The sequence below is a fragment of the Manis javanica genome, chromosome 5, assembly GCF_040802235.1.
Source record: "Manis javanica isolate MJ-LG chromosome 5, MJ_LKY, whole genome shotgun sequence".
NCBI classification, from domain to species: Eukaryota; Metazoa; Chordata; class Mammalia; order Pholidota; family Manidae; genus Manis; species Manis javanica.
In genome coordinates this window covers 138643901-138660647 of record NC_133160.1, presented here as the reverse complement: position 1 = coordinate 138660647, position 16747 = coordinate 138643901, and positions in this window count along the sequence as shown.

Sequence of the window (16747 nt, the reverse complement as noted above, 5' to 3'; positions counted from 1 at the left end):
ATCAAATATTAATTGACCATATATGTTTGGGTTAATTTCTGAAGTCTCTAATCTGTTCCACTGTTCTGTGGCTCTGTTCTTGTGCCAGTACCAAATTGTCTTGATTACTATGGCTTTGTAGTAGAGCCTGAAGTTTGGGAGTGAGATCCCCACACTTTATTCTTCTTTTTCAGGATTGCTTTGGCTTTTCAGGGTCTTTGGTGTTTCCATGTGAATTTTTGAATTATTTGTTCCAGTTAATTGAAGAATGTTGCTGGTAATTTGATAGGGATTGCATCAAATCTGTATATTGCTTCAGGCAGGATGGCCATTTTGATTATATTAATTCTTCCTAGCCATGAGCATGGGATGAATTTTCCATTTGTTAGTGTCCCCTTTAATTTCTCTTAAGAGTGACTTGTAGTTTTCAGGGTATAGGTCTTTCACTTCTTTGGTTAGGTTTATTCCTAGGTATTTTATTCTTTTTGATGCAATTGTGAATGGAATTGTTTTCCTGATTTCTCTTTCTATTGGTTCATTGTTAGTGTATAGGAAAGCTACAGATTTCTGTGTGTTAATTTCGTATCCTGCAACTTTGCTGTATTCCGATATCTGTTCTAGTAGTTTTGGAGTGGAGTCTTTAAGGTTTTTTATGTACAGTATCATACCATCTGCAAATAGTGACAGTTTAACTTCTTTACCAATCTGGATTCCTTGTATTTCTTTGTTTTGTCTGATTGCCATGGCTAGGACCTCCAGTACTATGTTAAATAACAGTGGGGAGAGTGGGCATCCCTGTCTGGTTCCCGATCTCAGAGGAAATGCTTTCAGCTTCTTGCTCTTCAATATAATGTTGGCTGTGGGTTTATCATACATGGCCTTTATTATGTTGAGATACTTGCCCTCTATTCCCATTTTGCTGAGAGTTTTTATCATGAATGGATGTTGAATTTTGTCAAATGCTTTTTAAGCATCTATGGAGATGACCATGTGGTTTTTTTCTTTCTTGTTGTTGATGTGGTGGATGATGTTGATGTCTTTTCGAATGTTGTACCATCCTTGCATCCCTGGGATGAATCCCACTTGGTCATGGTGTATGATCCTTTTGATATACTTTTGAATTCTGTTTGCCTATATTTTATTGAGTATTTTTGCATGTACATTCATCAGGGATATTGGTCTGTAATTTTTTTTTTTCTGGGGTCTTTGCCTGGTTTTGGTATTAGGGTGATGTTGGCTTCATAGAATGAGTTTGGGAGAATTCCCTCCTCTTCTATTTTTTGGAACACTTTAAGGAGAATGGGTATTATGTCTTCTCTGTGTGTCTGATAAAATTCTGAGGTAAATCCATCCGGCCCCAGGGTTTTGTTCCTGAGTAGTTTTTTGATTACCGTTTCAATTTCTTTGCTCCTAATTGGTTTTTTTAACTTTTGTGTTTCTTCCTTGGTCAGTCTTGGGAGGTTGTGTTTTTCTAGGAAGTTGTCCATTTTTTCTAGGTTTTCCAGCTTGCTGGCATATAGGTTTTCATAGTAGTCTTTAATAATTGTTTGTATTTCTGTGGAGTCTGTCATGATTATTCCATTCTCATTTCTGATTCTGTTGATTTGTGTTGATTCTCTTTTTCTCTTAATAAGTTTGGCTAGAGGCTTATCTATTTTGTTTATTTTCTCAAAGAACCAGCTCTTGGTTTCGTTGATTTTTGCTATTGTTTTATTCTTCTCAATTTTGTTTATTTCTTCTCTGATCTTTATTATGTCCCTCCTTCTGCTGACTTTTGGCCTCATTTGTTCTTCTTTTTCCAGTTTTGATAATTGTGATGTTAGACTATTCATTTGGGATTGTTCTTCCTTCTTCAAGTGTACCTGGATCGCTATATACTTTCCTCTTAAGACTGCTTTCGCTGCATCCCACAGAAGTTGGGGCTTTGTGTTGTTGTTGTCATTTGTTTCTATATATTCCTTGATGTCTATTTTGATTTGTTCATCAATCCATTGATTATTTAGAAGCATGTTGTTAAGCCTCCATGTGTTTGTGAGCCTTTTTGTTTACTTTCTAGAATTTATTTCTAGTTTTATACCTTTGTGGTCTGAAAAATTGGTTGGTAGAATTTTAATATTTTGGAATTTACTGAGGCTCTTTTAGTGAGCTAGTATGTGGTCTATTCTGGAGAATGTTCCATGTGCACTTGAGAAGAATGTATATCCTGTTGCTTTTGGATGTAGAGTTCTATAGATGTCTGTTAGGTCCATCTGTTCTAGTGTTGTTCAATGCCTGTGTGTCCTTACTTATTTTCTGCCCAGTGGATCTATCCTTTGGGGTGAGTGGTGTGTTGAAGTCTCCTAAGATGAATGCATTGCAGTCTATTTCCCTCTTTAGTTCTGTTAGTATTTGTTTCACAAATGCTGGTGCTCCTGTGTTGGGTGCATATATATTTAGAATGGTTATATCCTCTTGTTGGACTGAGCCCTTTATCATTATGTAGTGTCCTTCTTTATCTCTTGTTACTTTATTTGTTTTGAAGTCTATTTTCTTTGATATTAGTTCTGCAACCCGTGCTTTCTTCTCGCTGTTGTTTGCCTGAAATATGTTTTTCCATCCCTTTACTTTTAGTCTGTGCATGTCTTTGCATTTGAGGTGAGTTTCTTATAAGCAGCATATAGATGGGTCTTGCTTTTTTATCCATTCTATTACTCTGTGTCTTTTGATTGGTGCATTAAGTCCATTTACATTTAGGGTGACTATTGAGAGATATGTACTTATTGTCATTGCAGGCTTTAAATTCGTGGTTACCAAAGGTTCAAGGTTAGCCTCTTTAGTATCTTACTGCCTAACTTAGCTCACTTATTGAGCTGTTATATACCCTGTCTGGAGATTCTTTTCTTCTCTCCCTTCTTATTCCTCCTCCTCCATTCTTCATATGTTGTGTGTTTTGTTCTGTGCTCTTTTTAGGAGTGCTTCCATCTAGAGCAGTCCCTGTTAGATGCCCTGTAGAGGTGGTTTGTGGGAAGCAAATTCCCTCAGCTTTTGCTTTTCTGGGAATTGTTTAATCCCACCATCATATTTAAATGATAGTCGTGCTGTATACAGTATCCTTGGTTCAAGGCCCTACTGTTTCATCATGCCATTCTCTTCTGGCCTGTAGTGTTTCTGTCGAGAAGTCTGATGATAGCCTGATGTGTTTTCCTTTATAGGTGACCTTTTTCTCTCTAGCTGCCTTTAAAGCTCTTTCCTTGTCCTTGATCCTTGCCATTTTAATTATTATGTGTCTTGGTGTTGTCCTCCTTGGATCCTTTCTGTTGGGGGTGCTGTGTATTTCCGTGGTCTGTTCGATTATTTCCTCCCCCAGTTTGGGGAAGTTTTCAGCAATTATTTCTTCAAAGAGATTTTCTATCCCTTTTCCTCTTTCTTCTTCTTCTGGTACCCCTATAATACAAATATTATTCGTTTTGGATTGGTCACATAGTTCTCTTAGTGTTGTTTCATTCCTGGAGATCCTTTTGTCTCTCTCTATGTTAGCTTCTATACGTTCCTGTTCTCTGGTTTCTATTCCTTCAATGGCCTCTTGCATCTTATCTATTCTGCTTATAAATCCTTCCAGGGTTTGTTTCACTTCTGTGATCTCCTTCCTGACATCTGTGATCTCCCTCTGGACTTCATCCCATAGCTCTTGCATTTTTCTCTGCATCTCATCCCATTGCTCTTGCATTTTTCTCTGCATCTCTGTCAGCATGTTCATAATTTTTATTTTGAATTCTTTTTCAGGAAGACTGGTCAGGTCTGTCTCCTTCTCAGGTGTTTTCTCTGTCATCTTTGTCTGCCTGTAGTTTTGCCTTTTCATGGTGATAGAGATAGTTTGCAGAGCTGGTACGAGTAACAGCTGTGAGAGCTTTCCTTCTTGTTGGTTTGTGGCCTCCCTCTCCTGGGATAATAGCGACCTCTAGTGGCTTATGCTTGTCAGCTGTGCGCAGACAGGGCTTCAGCTACCTGCCCGCTTGGTTTGGAGTTTATCTCTGCTGTTGCTGTGGGCGTGGCCTGGCTGGGGCTGCTCTGCCTAAATGGTGGAGCCCCATTGGAGGGGGAGTGACTGGGAGGCTATTTATCTCTGTAAGGGGCCTCTGTGATCCCTGTTGCTCAGGGGGTTAGAGTGCCCAGAGATCCCCAGATTCCCTGCCTCTGGGCTAAGTCCTGCCCCTTTAAGACTTCAAAAAAGCACTCTTCAATCCAAAACAACAACAGCATCAATGAAAGAAAAAAAAAAAGGGAAAAACGCATGATTTTCTTTGTCCTCTGGCGCTGGTCTCAGGCACCCGCTCACCGGTCTTGCTGCCCTGTTTTCCTAGTATTGGGGTCCCTGTCCCTTTAAGGCTTCCAAAAAGCACTCGCTAAAAAAAAGGGAAAAGCGCGCGATTTTCTTTGTCCTCAGGCACCGGTCTCAGGCACCCGCTCACCGGTCTTGCTGCCCTGTTTCCCTTATATTGGGGTCCCTGTCCCTTTAAGGCTTCCAAAAAGCACTTGCCAAAAAAAAAAACCGCTCCCATTTCTTTGTTCTCTGGCGTCAGCCTCAGGCACCCGCTCACCGGTCCTGCCGCCCTGTTTCCCTAGTATCCAGGACCCCATGCATGCACTGTGTCTGCGCTCTGGTCCGGAATCCTGGGACTGGGTGTTCAGCAGTTCTGGGCTCTCTTTACCTCCCTGCTCACTCCTCTCCACCCTCCAGGGGCCGGGGCTAGGGGTGCTCAGGTCCCGCTGGGCCGGGGCTTGTATCTTACCCCCTTCATGAGGTGCTGGGTTCTCGCAGGTGTGGATGTGGTCTGGATGTTGTCCTGTGTCCTCTGGTCTCTATTTTAGGAAGAGTTGTTTTTGTTATATTTTCATAGATATATGTGTTTTGGGAGGAGATTTCTGCTGCTCTACTCATGCCGCCATCCTGGCTCCCTACAGTTCTTTTTAAGACAGTTTGTTTCTGGTGGCAAGAAAAAAAACCCACCAGCTGTCTCTTATGGCTACTGAAAGGATTAAATGTGAACTAAAACCTTTAATACAGCATATGGCCAAACTAAGGTACACAAAAATGTTATTATTTGTTGTGTTTTATAATTTAGTCTTTTGAAATTATCATCGTTTTGAAGCCAGTGGTATTATCTAGATTCTAGAGATAGGTGTATCGGATATGAAACAAATAACAATTTGTCTCATTTATGATGACAAGTGAGATCAAATCAATATTCAGTTTAGGGAGCTCTAAACTCTGCTTAGAGCTTTCACAAAGCCTATTGTGAATCTGTAAAAAACTCAGAGACTCAGAAGTGGGAGGAGCCCATTGAACCTTCCACTCCCCACTCATTTAGGGAAGCGTTTCTCCCTAAGATATTGTTTGTCAGTGGGACTATTGGGTTTTAAATGGAAAATTCATTCCCATTTCTAAGCAAGCCTCCCTGGCCTTATTCCCTGCTTCTTCCTAAAGCTTACTTTGACTAGGAGCCATATTTCAATACATTAAATAAAGAATCATCTAATGCAAACTCTGCTACTAGAATTCCCATTGAAACTCCATTAAGCAAAGGAAAGCTGTCAAGTATAAAATCTGCTGATCCTTAGGGATGACTTGGAGGACATTTTTCCTTTAATGGCTTCATGCTTTGCCAAACCATAATTCACTTATATTTCTGTCAACAGCTTCATCAGTGTGTGTGTTTGACTTTCCTGAAAATGACATTATGGCAACTTTCCTTACTATGCAAAGTTATTGCCTTGAAACCTCCATGTGGGGAAACGAAAGATTTTCGTCAACTCTGCTGTGAAGGAAGATGTTATAGAACTTGGCTCTTGTGTCACAATAAACATTTCAGCTTCTTAGAAAAACCTCAGGGATGAGTCAGACAGCACAAACCGAATGATTTTAATCACCAGAAACTGTAGTAATTCCCCTAAAGTGCTTTCCTGGGATTGCTTCTGCAGCTTTAAGGAATTGAATTTAACAATAAGTCTAGTAGCTTTACGGAGTTAATGAAGTAATGAAAGTATTGATATGATAAGGGAATAATAGGGACTCAATTTGTTTTTTATCTATTTTTAACCTCTTAAAATAATGCAGGAGATACTGAAGTTGTGTTTTACATGTTTTCTACCAACAAAACTGAAAGAAATACATCCTTCTACCTCACCAGAGAGTAGGTTTAAGTGAATTAATGTTGGAATGAAACTTTGATATTTACATATTAAAAACTTAACAGAATAAACCTGTATATTTGTATGATGTATGTATGTATGTCTGTATACCTGTATGTGTATATAAATGTTTTGGCGTTTAAACCAAGAGAATACAGACACAAACACATGCACACACACACAGACACAAACATGCACACACACACTCACACTTATACACATTTGTGTGTTTATCTGAGAGGAAAGCCAGCTATCAGAACTGCTGCTGGGACAAACTAGGAAGAGCCAAGGACTTGTGCCAACATTTAGTCTTACATATCAGAATTGGGTAGGAGGGAACAGTGGTCAGGCTGTCACTGGGAAATCTGCACCAACACTCTCCTACTCAGGTGTGGATATCTAGCGGGAAGACTATGCTTCTGGCTGTCAGTTTCAGAATCTTCATTTTTTTTTCCTCTGAGGAGTTATTTGCAGAAATAGCTCAATACCTTCATTAGAGGACTGTAGGGTGGTTGAAGTGCTTTTTGGATTAAAAGAGAACAGAGAGCACTTGAGGAGCAGATGCTGAGGAAAGAGAGTTCTAGCTTGTTGACAGGAATAGCAATGAGCCTATGAGACCCAAGGGAGAAAAGGCACATTGAGGACATCAGAAGCTGCTGTTAAACTGTCGTACAATCAGGAGGCTATGAGGAAACCCCAATAGGACATTTTTCTATGGAAGGTGGCCTCCGTGGTCCTCACTATGCCTATAAAAATGTATTTCCACAGATGGGGTTCCCAAGCCACAGAGCCTGAGAGAGGAATTCAGGTTTATATGCTTTCCTGAGGAAGCAGTGAGGGACCCAGGACAGCCCAGAGAAGGCAGCTAGCAAGGATATGGTCTCAGCATCTGATTGCAAAGGGAGCTCTGGAGCATGAATTACCAAGGCGGTCCCTTGTAGCAAGGGGCATTGGCTGCAGGCTGCTCTGCAAAATGATTGGTTGAGCAAAATTCTCCAGAGAAGGATGCAGCTATGAGCTATAAGCAGCTAACACACAAAGGGGGACCCAGGACCATTCTCCATTAATGCACCCTGGTATGTCCAGGGGAATGATGTCTTTACACAGTCCTTTTCACTCTAATTCTTCCTACAGAATTATGACATAGTATCTTATGGATCAGAAAATTTTTCATCTTATCTCTCAAACTTTCAAAAGGGAATGGTAGTTTTTATTTTAATATCATAAATTTATCAACTTCTCCCTTTGGGCTTCTTTTTTCTCCTATCCTAACTGTTTTTACACTGTGAAGTACCCTTCAGGGTATGCAGAAAAAATGAACTTCACCATGTTTCTCTTATTGTGGAGGCCTCTGGTCTTATAGCTGAATAATTGTTTCTTCCTAGCATCACTGATTTTGAGTGTTGTCCTCTGTCATTATTAGTTTTGGAAAGTGAAGAACAGAGCATTGTCCAAACAAACATGAAGTATCTGGAGATATATTGATTTCTGAGCATAATCCCATTTGGGCTGTCATATTTTTATAGTGTTTATTATATAGGGCTCTGAGTAAACATTGAAATTATATTCAACATCATTGTTTCTTCAGAATTTATGGAATAATATAACTCTTCGTCTTATGGATTGGAAGCACAAGCTAATTAAAAATCAATGACTGGAGGTCACTGTCCTCCCATCTGTTTGAGGTAGCAATGTAGTAGGCCCTAGGAAACATGTCATAACGGGTATAACTCAATGATAGTGATCTTCCCAATTCTCTCATTTTCCTTATTTGCTTGGGGTGGCCGTGTCACTCCCTCATGAAATTGAGACCTAGGCATCATTCTGTGGGCTGGGCATGGACACTTTTGAAAAATACACATCGTGACTCCTTCCCGTTTGTTCCCAAGTTATATGTGCCATGTCTGAAGCTGTAGAAGCCATTTGTGACTGAGGAGGAAAGGTCTAATGAATCACAAGGGCACTGATCTGCATAGCTTAGCTAAATAAATAAATAAATGTGATTTGAGAGAGAAAGAAATTCCTAACTGTTATGTCTACTGTGTGTCAGATTTTTCTGTTACATACAACTGAACATATTCTTAACAGGTCTTTTAAGGGTTTAAGGGCCAGGCATCTTGTCACCTTCTGTGGACCACAGGCCAAGATGCACAAAGGAAGGATCAGCTTACACTTGAGATAGGTGCTCTGACATTTCACCCAATTTTTATTGCATGTCATTATCACATTTGACAATTTTCTTGCTTCTTTATGTACTATTTTCAGTGCTTGCCTACACAACTAGAATGTCTCTCCGAGCATGGACTTCGTAGGCCTGTTCACTACTACATCCCGACTTCACAGAAGAGTGCCTAGCACGCTGTAAGCATCCTCCTATAGCATCTTGTTGGTTCAACAGATGCATTCCTGGCCCAGAGTGAAGACAAAACAGACTCAGAGTCTGAGACAGAAATATTTGGCCATAGGCTTGAAGAGTCAGAAGTTGCATTTTCAAAGTGTAGAGGAAAAAGGCCAAAGGGGGATAGTGACTTTATATCTGCCAAATTCTCATTATTCCTGCCTCTGACTAAGACTGTACTTACTGGCCCTGGTATGTTAGTTGTTCTCCTAAGTTTTATATCTCATAATACTTTATATCTGAAATGCAAAAGCCCTGAGGGGTAGGGTAGGAGTTTGTATATATTATACAGCTGCCTTCTGTTTTATATCTTCATTTAAAAAATTATCCTTTGAGAACATAAAGCAATGCATGCTTATTGAGATGTTGCCTTATTAATGTCACTAGCCTAAGGGGGTGACTTTGGGGGGTCTTGAAAATATATCCCTAACATACAGTTGAGCATCTCTTGTGACTTGAGTACCATACTTGGTGATCTAGATTCTAGCCCTTCATGGATGTAATGTAGCAGAAAAAAAGTCTGCTTTATCAGGGTCTCTTATGTGGACAGAGATGTGCTAATTTAAGCAAAAATAAAACATTTCCAAATGTATTTAATAAACAAAAACTGGCATTGTTAGCAGGCAGGTAAAGGATATATCTGTTGGAGGTTTCATATGTATCTCTAGTTGTGGTTACATCATGAGGGAGGACATTTTGCTTCAGAACTTTAAATAGCTGTAGTCTGACTAGTGGGCTCTCCTCCCCACCAGCTGTTTCCTTTTTGTGGGCTCCACACGTAGGATTCCCTGCTGCATGGGCCCTGAATCATGTGTGCTCTTCTTCAGAGAAGGAACCTATCTCTTCCCTCGAAGTTGTGGTCAGTGATGTAGTCCATTTGAGCTGAATACCATAGGCTGGGTGGCTTACAAACAACACAGATTTACTTCTCATGGTTCAGGAGGCTGGGAAGTCCAAGATCAAGGTGGCAGCAGACTGGATGTCTGGTGAGGCCCCACTTTCTGGTTCATAGATGGCTGTCTTCTTGCTGTGTCTTCACATGGCAGAAGGGGTGTGGAAACTTCCCAGGATCTCTTTCATAAGGGCTCCAATCCCACTCATGAGGGCTCTAATCACCTCCCAAAGGCCCCACCTTCAAATACCACTGCACTGGGATTAGCTTTCAACCTAAGAATTTGGATGGGGACTCGATAGCAGTCATGTTTGTGAAACAGCCTGACTCATCCTCATGCCAGATTCTTAACCGTCTCTCCAGGCCTGAGTTTTTCAGGCAAATACTTTAAGTAAGGAAACAGTGGGCATTAGGCATGGCTGTTCTAATTGACCACTTTTTCAGTAAGTTAAGATATTTGTTAAGAATAATATGATTGTAAATTTTGTTGAATTTTTTTCACCCTTCAAATTATGGACGTGAGTAACATGAATTAATCTGCATGAGCTAAAAATCTGCTCTTTGTTACTAATGCATACATTTCAATGCCACTGTGAGGAATACGGTGGGCGAGGATGGTCTCCTGACAGATAATCTCATAATATTCGGTGACATAAAATTGTAGACCTCCAAGTCCCAGCTCTTTTGTTTTTAAAATGCTTATGTCTTTGGATGATTTGGATGCATTTCTTCTCAAATAAAGAAAATGCAGAGAAACACTTCAGATACAGGTTTTAAAAATTGGAAATAAAAATTGATATTATTATTGAACTAGCAACAGAAAGAATGACATTATAAATACAAAATATTAAGTGTTTTAATTTGATAGATGTCCTGATAGCTACACAGAACAGATCAATTTTTCTACATTTTTCCATTTATTCAGAGTTACATTTGTAAGTCTATTCAATCTGGCAATCAACAATATTTAAAACTGAAGATCTTTGAGAGAAACCCATATTTTAGAGGATTGTTGGCTGTACTATCTACCACCTCTCAGGGTTCTAGTGTAATTATTTTTAGAAATGACTTCTGGGAAGAGTTTTGTTTTCCCTAAGAAACTGAAAGTGTTTTTCTTATGGAATATAAGTTATTCCCCTTTTCTCCCTTTAATGGTCAGGAAGGCCAGACCCAATTTCTAGCCCTAATTTTTGTTATGTAGTTCCAGATGATAAAGACATATGTATAATATTTTTTACATATGCAATATATAAACTATACTTTAATATATTAAATATATATTATTATATATGCTTATTATTTTCATTCTGCTTTGCTTTCCTGTCTAATTTGTATTTTTCTTTTTTTTGATTTAAAAGTATATGTACATTATTTATATTTTATCATTTTATTGTATGAAGTTTGTGGAGACCCTTAAAGTATGTTAATGAAAGTGGGTAGAAATAAGAATATAACTTAGAGCTAATTTATTTGTTAAGTATTATTGAACCACTCTACATGCACAACACAATCCTGGGTGCAAAATATCTGCAAGAAATATTGCTTCCAATATCTTACAGTCTAATAGGGGGAAATGAATATGAAACAGATACGTAACTACACAATGTGAACCAATATAAATAATAATGTGCAGGTAGTAAACTGCACAGGTGATTAGAGGAAATGTCGGTAAGGAAATTTCTAAGATTGCTGGGAGAATATGACACTGAGTTCGGATCTCCTTCCATGCAAGTACCAGTAAGTGGTAACAAGTATGCAATCTTAACTTTTCAACTTGTTTATGTAGTTTTCATATTGCATGTGTTTTTCATTTTCAAATGCTGAAAGTAACTTTTTGTTATGGTTGAGTAATATAAATAATATTACATTTTGAAAACATATACTAGGGTCTTGTTTCATAATTCTTAGTCACTCACAAGTCAATGCCATAGTTTCTATTGCAGGCATGTACCCTGATTATTATTTACTAAATGTTGATTTTTAAAATCAACTTATTTCTTATTCAAATAAGTTTTTTTAAAAGAGAACCTTTAGCATAGAAACAGTATACTTGCAAAATAACTTAAAAATATAAAATAAAAATGTTTTTAAAATTAAAATAACTGTGAAATATAAGTAATAATGATTTTAATAAATTTCACAAAAATTTCTCCTGAAAATATTACTCGGTGGGGCTCTTTATGTTCAGTGCATAATGAAGGGCTATTCAGATTGATAGGTTTGAAATTAAGATAAGGTTTTCAAGCAAAAAATGCTTTGTGTGTCAGTTTTGATGGAATCCCAGCACAGTGGCACAGGTAATTGGAAAGAACTAAAGATAATTTACCTGCTTTCTCTGTTAAGATTTCATACTGAGTATTATTTTCCAAAGAAAGTGGTGCAAGTGACTTTGCAAAATAAATTTTCATTTAATGAAGTCGTCTGATATGACTATTTTATCTGTTTAATTTTGGATAGGTCACATTTTGGGAAATAAATGAGAATAAAGGTAAATTTTTTCTTATTCATGAATTACTGCCATCTTGTTTGGAAAATATTAATGTAGGCTATTTATAAGATCTTTTAAATGCCCCTGCATAATATTCATAACATACTTAGTGAATTATTCAGATGAGTTTATTAACAAACCATTTAGATACCAAAGATCCAAACCAGCTCAATAAAGTTGTGTACTTCATAGTTCACTTTCCTAGTTTCTCCATTTGCTTGTTCTTGCACACAGAATGCTGATGTAAGCCTCTCTTGTGAGAATAACTAAGTTGTTCAAGTGGGCAAATACATTTGTACTACATGCCCATTAGCAAGGCCAGTGCCAGTTACACAAAGCACCTTACAGCCTATTATTGTTTCCAGAAAGACTTACGTTCTTGCTCCAGTTTGAACAGATGAATGAAAATTCCTCTACATAAAAAGCAGTGAGTCTCAGTATAAAACAGTAGCTTGTATTAACTGTCCTTCTCTTCATGAATCTGGGAAACAAGTTGGGAATTCAGCGCCCTAGCCTTAATATAACTGATGATATTAATAGATTGATTCAGTCTAGTTTCTGGAGTTTGTACGAGTTTGAATCCTGGCTCAGTTAGCAGGACTCTAATTTATTGGCAGAATAAACTAGGGCAAGTTACATTTCTGTGCCCAAGTTACCTCATCTGTAAAGTAGTGATAGTATACTAATAGTATCTGGCCCAACAAGTTGTTGCGGGGATTAAATGTACTGGTAAACATTGAGCTCTTACAATAGTATTTGGCATATATTAAATGTATAAGTGCTTGTAATTGTTGTTTTCACTTGTTCTTAATATTCCACGTGTTACGGACTGACTATGTGTTCCCCCAGATTCATATGTTGAAGCCCTAACCCCCATTGTAACTGTATTTGGAGATAAGGCCTTTAGGAAGGCTAGAGTCAAATGAGGTTATAAGGGTGGCACCCTATCCCAGTAGAGTTGGTATCTCTATAAGAAGATAGGGAGATATCAGAGATCCACCTCTTTCTCTCTTAATCCTTAGGAGCACAGAAAAAATGGCCAGGCAAGGAGACTCTCCCAGGCAGGTGGAGAGCTATCACCAGAAACTGGATTTGCTGGCATCTTGTCCATGGCCTTCTAGGCTCCAGAACTTTGAGAAAGTAAATGTCTGTTGTTTAAACCACCCAAACTGTGGTATTTTGTTATGGGAGCCCTAGCACACAATATATACCCTGCCTTTATTGAAGGTTAATACTTCCTTGTGCATACAACAGTAAATAGATTTTCTTTCAGAAGGGACCTTTCAATGTATCAATCAATCAATCAATCAATCAATCAATATATGTGCTGGTAGAAATACACCACTTAGAATCAGTACACATGGTCTATATCATTTTAAAGCTCTGTTTTTTGAAATAGCTATGCAAAAATTAAATCATCAAAGGTTTGGATCATTCACGGGAAGCCTGACCACAATATAATACTTCAAGTAGTGTGTATAGGTGAATTTCACAGGATTTTAGGAACAGCTACCATGTAATTTTAAACAGACTCTGTTCTAATATTTTTATAGTTTATTATGTATTGCATTTTTTCTAATAGTTTTATGTATCACTTTTTTTTCTCTAAGACTACATATTAAATATCTTTGGGATAAGAAACATGTTTATTTTATCATAATATATCATATTAGAGTTGTGAAAGGAGTTAGAGATTGTATGTCTATTGGTTTATTTTATACTTGAGGCATATTAGGCCCATGAAATATACTTAATTCACTTAAAAGGACAGGGCCAGTAAGTTTAGATCTTGGTGAGAGACTTTTTTTTTTCCTTATAATACTTCATATTTCTTACAGAATTGGCATAGTAATATGCATAATTATCCTTTAATATATTTGGCCATTTATAAAGGATCTATTCTTTGAAGACCCAGCATATGTCATGTATTGAGTTAAGAATTGAAAGTATAAGATAAATTAGCAACATTCCTGTCTTTCAAACCAGTTTTCACTGTTTGACCTGACTACAGTTTGACTGATGTTAATATAAGGATATTCATAAACATATCTGACTTTAATTCTTCATGTTGTTTATGCCTTTTTATTTATCTTAGCCACTTTGCAGCATTTTATTGGATAATGAACTCATGAAATTGATCACAGTTATATATACCTTCTCCTAGTTACTGATTTGGCCAAGGAGACAGACACCTAATTAACAGGACTGACTTGGAGGCACCAAGCAGTAGATGAGTATTTCTTAATTTGGCTTTTCTCTGGCATTTTAGCTCAGTAATCTTGAATGCATCTTTTGGTGAACCCCTCTACACCAATAGGGTCTTGCTAGAGTTAAGAAAACAACTGTTTGACATGGATATGCCAGTGTCAAAGCCATTGACTTGTAACGTTATATTTCTGTGGTGTCTTTGTCTGGTTTTGGTATCAGTTTAATGCTGACTTTATAAAATGAGTTTGGAAGCATTCCTTCCACTTCAATTTTTTGGAATAATTTGAGAAGCATAGGTACTAATTCTCTAACTATTTGGTTGAATTCTATGAAGCCATGTGGTCCTGTACTTTTGTTTTTTGGGAGTTTTAAAATTACTGATGTAATTTCATAACTTGCAATCATTCTATGAAGTTTTTCTATTTACGATTCAGTCTTGGAAGGTTGCGTATTTCTAGGAATTCATCCATTTCTTCTAGGTTTTTGAATTTGTTAGTGCATAATTTTCAAAAGTATCTCTTATAAGCCTTTGTATTTCAGTGGTGTCAATTGTAAATTCTCTTTCATTTCTGATTTTATTTATTAGGGCCTTCTTTCTCTTTTTCTTGATGAGCCTGGCTATCAGTTTGTAGATTTTGATTATCTTTTCAAAGACCAGGTTTTAGTTTCTTTTATCTTTTGTATTGGCTTTTTAAAATCTCATTTATGTCTGTTTTGATCTTTTATTTCCTTCCTTCTACTAACTTTGGGTTTTATTCTTTTTATAATTCCTTTAGCTGTAAAGTTAGATATTTGGGGGATTTCTATGTTTGTTTCTTGAGGTAGGCCTGTATCACTATGAGCTTCCCTCTTAGAATTGCTTTTGCTGTGTCCCATAGATATTGGAAAGTTTTTCATATGTATCAAAGTACTTTTTAATTTCTTCATTGACTGATTAGTTTGTTAGTAGCATGTTGTTTAGTCTCCACGTGCTTGTGTTTTTTGCAGTTTTCTTATTGTAACTGATTTCTAGGTTCATACTGCTTTGGTCAGAAAAGATGTTTGATATGATTCCCATCTTCTTGAATTTACTGAGAATTTTCTGTGGCCTAATATGTCCTCGAGAATGTTCCATGTGCACTTGAAAAGAATGTGTATTCTGCAGATTTTGGATGAAATTTTCTGTACATATCTATTAAGACCATCTGGTCTAATATGTCATTAAAGGCCAATGTTTCCTTAGTGATTTTCTATCTGAATGATCCATCCATTGATGTAAGTGAAGTATTAAAGTTTCTTACTATTATTGTATTACTGTCAGCTTCTCCCATTCTGTCTGTTAATATTCACTTTATATATTTAGGTGGTCCTATGTTGAGTAAATAAATATTTGTGAATTTTAAATCCTCTTCTTGGATTGACTCCTTTATCATTATATAATACTCTTCTTTGTCTTTTGTTACATTCTTTGCTTTAAAATATATTTTGCCTGATACAAAAATTGCCAATCCAGCTTTCTTTTCATTTCCATTTGTATGGACTACCTTTTTCCATCTCTTCACTTTCAGTTTGTTTATAGATGACTCTTGTTTTTTTAAATCCATTCAGCCACCTTATGTCTTTTGATTGGAGCATTTAGCCCATTTACATTTAAAGTAATCATTAATCGGTACATGCTTATTGCCATTTTGTTAATTATTATCTGTTTGTTTTTATAGTTTTTCTCTGTTCCTCTCTTCTTCTCTTGGTCTCCTTCCTTATTGTTTGATGGTTTTTTTAGTGTTATATTTGGGTTCCTTTCTCTTTTTTTTATATATCTATTTGCAGGTTTTTGGTTTATCTAATGCTGGAGTTGGCTTATCTCAGAGAGGATTGTTAGATTTTCAGAAAGTTTGAAAGCTAGTAAACACAGTCATTATTAATAAATATATAAAACTTAAATTTATAAAAATAAGTTACATTAAAATTTTATGTTTAGTATATAGTAAAAATTTATAAAATTAGTTACATTAAATAAATTGTAATCGAACCCATCACTCCCTAATTATACTATTTTGTATTTACATTATCTATGCTCTTAAATAAGATTATTTACATCAGTTGCATCTGTGTGGTGGATATACTATGTATGCTACTGTGATTATAACTGACAGTATCTATGGTGATACTATATCAAAGTATCTATGGTGGGACTTTATACACCCTAGGAACTGCTGAATGCTACAATTTAGGATTTGTTTTATTGTTTTATTGATATCTTGTCTTGAAGTGATGGAGAAAATGTTAATATAGTAAATTATACTTAAAATTGTGCACTTCTGTTACCTTTCATATTAAAAATGGCACAAAAGAATTTTGAGGAAAAACCATTCTGGTGTTCAAAACTATTGTCTGATTTAGGAAAGGTGTCCCTCACATTATTGATGGACAGGTAAAATTCCAATATTCATCTTCATTGTTACTTTTATCTTATTCGTTACAAAAACAAAAACATCAACCAGCGTTTATGTTAGAATTGTACTTGTTCATCAGTTGCAACCATAAATTGGCAACAGATATAAGTTTGGCAAAAAACAATAAAAAGTCTATGATAGTATATTGGTCATACAGAATTTACAATAAACAGTAATGTACA